We start from the raw sequence: 5,682 nt of genomic DNA, 5'->3' as shown, positions 1-5,682 counted from the left end.
TAAGGACCATTGCTTATGTGGCAGAGAGAAAGAAAAAGATAAAGTGTTATACTGATACTACATATGTGGTTTAATGACAATATTGTTATAATAATATAGTAGTATAATAGCATTGTAATTACAATACAATATAAAATAACAGTAGCCATTATAATGATCAAACTACAGCAGTGAGGAGTGAGGCCAGGCTGGGCCACTGGAGAGGAGAGGAACAGGCCCCCCGACCCTGGCATCCCAGCAGCACAACCGGAAACCCCAGCAGGAGGTGGGGCGGGTCAGCGAAGGACACCACACACCTGTGATGTATTCTTAATATGATAATACTGATTACAGCTGCTTTAAAGCTCCTAATTTAACCACAGTTTCACACCAATAGATTTATATTTCTTTAGTAGTTATGTGTTTCGGAAAACGTAAGCTGTTGTGACGGGGAAAGTGTTTCATACATGGCCCCTTTAGCAGAAGGCTTATCGACTCAATGACATTTTGACGGGGCATGACAGATGCATTGAACCGGGAGAAGACCCTCTTCTTGTTGGCTCCTCACGTGCTGTAGTACTGCAATGCGCCATACTGCCCTGCAGTTGACCCTGTGCTCTGACTTTGTGTTTCACCCACTGTGGAGACTGAGCACAGTTTCTAGTGTCTGTCTTTTGTCAACTGGTGAATCAATAACATTGCACCATTAACCAGACTTCACAGTGATAGTCTGTAAAAAGCTTCCACTCAGTCACATGATGATCAACTGATCAACTGAAGATGCTTTCACACTGACTATATTTTAATAATGAACACATGCCTCCATGAGTCAACCTCCTTCATCCCACAGCCAGGACTGTGTGTGTGAGCCTGAGTGTGAGTGTGATGGTGGACGGTGTCTGTAAGTGCAAATGCATGAATATGTGCATGTTCAAGAGCGCACGCGACCTCATGTCATGCGTGTGTCCCTGCAGCCATGTGTCACAGCAGATGTTGCCCGAAGCCTCAGCAGTGTCTCCAGTGATGTGCTGTCCACTGACCTTCAGTCACATTTGAAGATGTGGCACGCCCGCTTGTCAAGGGCAGCACACTTCTCTGGCTGATTATGATGCTTTGCCTTTCATTAATATGCCTCACCTCCAGATATGCTATATGGCATTTGCATGACATTAGCATATATCTTTAGGCCAGCCATTTGACGCCGCAGTGTGAGGAGCTTGTGAGAATGACACCTGTTAGACAGAGAGGCAGATGCCACTCTGGTAAGTTCAAAACAACAAATGTTAACTTCATGATGGCACTAGAGGAAAAGTCGGGGGGACATCAAGTCATTAGGATTCATCCTCTGGAGACCATGAATATTTGTACAAAACTTTATACATCCAAAGAACCAATGCATTCAAAACATATAAAAAAGGAAATACAACCTTACAGGTGAATCTGTCCAAATAACAGAGAAAAATGTATAACTCAAAACTACTACTAGTGTCATGAGTTTGTCTTTTTTCTGTAGCTCGAGTTTTGCAGTGTTTTTTTAGGCTGCTGATCTTAACCAAAATTCAATCAATTGAGGCCTGGGTGACAAAAAAGCACCAGATGCAGAAAACTCTGATGCTCTCTCAAAGATATCAAAAATCTTTGTGCCATTGATGTAAATGTTCTCTCAGTACTGTCAAATAGTAGGATATCTGAAATAATGACTCATTGTATAAACCACGAAAGAGCACTGAGAGCTCAGCAAACTTACTTCTGTTCTGTTTAAGAAGTTTTACATCTCATTGCTCAAAAAAAACAAGAATCACTTCTCTTTCAGATTGCTTATCCTCAAACCGCACAACATTAACAATCACATATAAGAACAAGGATTGAATAAATTCTCTCAAAACTGACATTTTCTGTCCCTTAATGTTGCATTTTCAGGGTCTGAGTCATCATTTAGCCACTTTGTATTTGTTGGGGCAACAAAAGTAATATGATGTGATATCTGTGGTTGTGTTTGTTCCTGGCTTTAAAGCTTGGCTTGCTGCTTGGCCTGAGGATGCTGCAGCCAGGTGGTGACCCTGCATGCAGTACCTGGCATAAAGCAGAGTGCGTAGAGCTGCAGCCAAATCCCAGAGTCTGAGGGCTGCCCACACTGGCCAATCTGCCACCAGAGAGAATGAACAGTGGATACTGTTACTGAAACAAATACTCTAGCAGCATTTTAAAAAGCTATTTTTTAATGTATAATAATGAGTATAGAACAATAACAATACATCCTGCCAATACAGCACCATAAATCCACTTGGTGAATCACAACTCTTTCTTTCATTCAGTAATTTAAAAGCAATATGATATGTACGACATTTGCTGGTTTGCCATTTCATTGACAAATGTTAGTTGAGTGTCAAGGCTGTTTCTCTAATCCAACAAGTCTTTGCATTACTGCAATGTCCACTGAAGACTGACAGCGTCCCTAACGTGATGTGACTTCAGACAACCACTGTAGTTGAAGGAATGCACTCATAGTAGGAAATATCAGCAAAAAACACAGCTCACTTCAGCTATTCAGGTACTTCAGAGTTCACAGATCAGACAAAAAAAAACCCTCATCTGACTAAACATTTATATTTTAAATAATTAATAAAAGAAAACAATATTCCGGATACATACAAAAATATATAAAAAGCAAAAAGCTCTGATAAACCCACAGTACATTATCTGACCAGCACCACCAAGTTAGCAACTAGTGGGTAAAGAAAGTGTGGCATTTAATGGCTAAAACAACATTTTTGTTCAGAGGTTGGTGAAGACAAAAAGAGTAAAAAAAAAACACAACTCCAAATGAATGATAATTTTCCTGTATTCGCTGACTGTACAGCCAACAACCCATAACATCTTTATCCGGCAATAACATGATAGTAATCTGAGATTCTAAGTGTGACGTGGAGTTTCCTTCAGCTTTTAATGAAAACACCAGCACCGACATGGAGTTCTTTGTACCTGTATCCACACTCAGTAGTGATGTTATGGGGTCTTGGGGTACACATGTAGATCATTGCAGGAAGGTGAGAAGTTAAACCACTGGAGGTGAGCAAAAACAAGATTTTCAAGGGGTGTTAAGTTACTCTTTAATGTTCTGTTTAATTATCTCAGCCTTCCATTAACCTCCCCTTTCATCCTAGCTTTGTTGATGAATAACTCTGGTTTATTAACAGCAGCATTTGATACACAGCAACCCAGAAACCCAGAAAGAATGCTTCAAATCCTGTTGCACAATATGTCTAAAAATCACCTCCAGCTGTGGGCCTCCACCCTTTAATATCTGCTTTCCGATTGGCCACGGTTTCATGGGTTTGAATCCCCTTCATGACCTTTGTCAAATGTCATCGACGCTCTGTCTCTCTGCGTCACTTTCTATTTTATAACGTCTATAATAGGAAGCAATAAAAATAATCCTTACTATCAGTGCCAGTCAGAGAGGAGAATCACCACCTCATTACCACCCCTGTCTGAGGGGCTGATTATGGGATGGAAGGAGCCCGGCAACAGAGCTGAGCCTGGGGCGTCCTGGTGGCTCGGTCTGCTAATGGCTACATGGGGTTGAATTGCAGCTCATTCCACACTGTTGCATCTCTCTCCCTTCACTTCTCTGCCACTTTTTTACTGTACCTGTCACTGAAAAAAAGAAATGAAATACTTATGAAGGTGAATTGTCCTCTCTCTCCTTTTCAATAAAAAGACCAAAAAGCTTGTTGAATCTAGCAACGAGAGCAGTTGAAACTCACTCAATTATGCCCCGTTACTTCCCTGGATCCTTTTAATGAGCCCACACAGACAAAGCCCTGTGATGAAATAGACCATTGTGTGTGTCCTAGCCCCAATATGCTAATCCAGGATTAATTATGGGCCAACCCTAATGAGTATCTCTCTCGCCCTCTTAGATATGTAAATGTACCAGCAGTGGACAGCATTGAGAGGCTTTTGTTAACTCTGTGCTCTCTGTGTTCCATAAAAGAGGCAGGACAGGACAGAAAAGAGACCAGGACAAAGGGTTAGTGGCCACAGATTATTTCAAAGTATACCACTGCTGGAACAAAACAAGGTCTGCTCTCATTGGGTCAAAGGAATACAGTTGTAGTGATGCTTGTAAATCAGTGTAAATGTACAGTAAGTGTAACTTCCTGTGAGTAAAATGTCAGAACAGACTGTACACGTTACATAAACTGACCCAGACCCATTGATGTGGATTTTGCTGGACTGTTCTCCATCATTGGCTACCTGTCTCCCTGACAGCATGACTGGTGAATAGTTTTTCAGCCTATTAATTACACAGAGAGTATGAATATAAGCAATGCACAGTCACTCATTGTCTGGATCTGATGTAGAGATGATATGTGTGTGTTTAAAGTTAAGTGCAACAACAATACAAAGATAATCCATTACAATTAAATGTTTTACATTCAGAGTTCACCAAATGGACTTTAAAGTATCCAAAGAATTATTAAAAAATCTCTTTCTAAGGGCGGTGTGAATCTGGGTCATGAGATGATTAATGGGAGAGGTAAATGGACTGTACTTATGTAGCATGTCACATTCACACACTGATGGCAGAGGCTGCATGCCAGGTACCAACTGCTCATCAGAAAGCAACAAATCATATTCCCACTCACTGATGAGATTCAGTATCTTAACCAAGGACACTTTAACATGCAGATGGGAGGAACTGGAATTAAACAACCGATCTTATGATTAGTAGACAACCCGCTCTACCTCCTCTTTGAGCCTGAAACAGTTGTTTAAATGAAACCATGTGAGAGGTTTAGAGAAGAAATATCTTTCTGATTGATCTAACAACCCAAAAACATCTGAAAGATAACAAGAGAGAATCTGTTTTTGTACGGGCTCACAAGTCAATAAGCACTACCACTTTAATCTGTCCTAATGCATTGTAAAAAATCACATTTTTTTAAGATCAAAATAAAATTGGAATAAAAAGTAAGTAGGCATGTGCCCGCATCTTTAGTTTCACACCTGGATTGCTCCATATCAGTCTTATTGTACGCTGTTTATGCTCTCACTACTACAAGTTGTCTGTCACGTGTGGACTATGTGTGCGATCTATTTTAACTGTGCATATTTGACACAATATTAGGAACTCCTGTAATGCAATCTAAAGCAACAACACTTATATTATACTTATATTGATGCCTCTCTGACGCAACAACAAATATTAAACATGCTGTATCCTCACAAAACTACAGGATTTATTGAATTGGGCACAGATTGTATATAACTAAATATATTTCTGTTTGGATTATATGTTGGATTATGCGTCTAAGGGAATTAGATAAAGTTCATTCTTGATCCAAGTGTTACATAAGTACAAGAAACAGTCTGAAGAGGTGAAACGCGGATAAAAGACTATTTAAAGTGAATAAATACTGAACAGAAATTCACATATTGGGAAAATGGTTGAAATGCTGAATAAGAAAACTCCACTCAGAGGAGAGTGGCTGTGTTTGTGTTGTGAGGGGAGGTCTTCAGGGCCTGAAAAGCCTTATCTTCATGAGGATTCTCCACACTGAATAAGCTCTTTCCTCCTCCTCCTCCTCCTCCTCCTCCTCTGTGTTGCTCCTCGGAGTTTCTGTCCAAGGTGCTGAAATCTGCTGCTCCGGGGACAGGTCACGTGACTGCGCTTCCTCCCTCTGTGAGAGCAGGATG

This window comes from Larimichthys crocea, chromosome VIII (genome assembly GCF_000972845.2).
Source record: "Larimichthys crocea isolate SSNF chromosome VIII, L_crocea_2.0, whole genome shotgun sequence".
Taxonomy (NCBI): Eukaryota; Metazoa; Chordata; class Actinopteri; family Sciaenidae; genus Larimichthys; species Larimichthys crocea.
Note: the sequence above shows the minus strand (reverse complement) of the source record.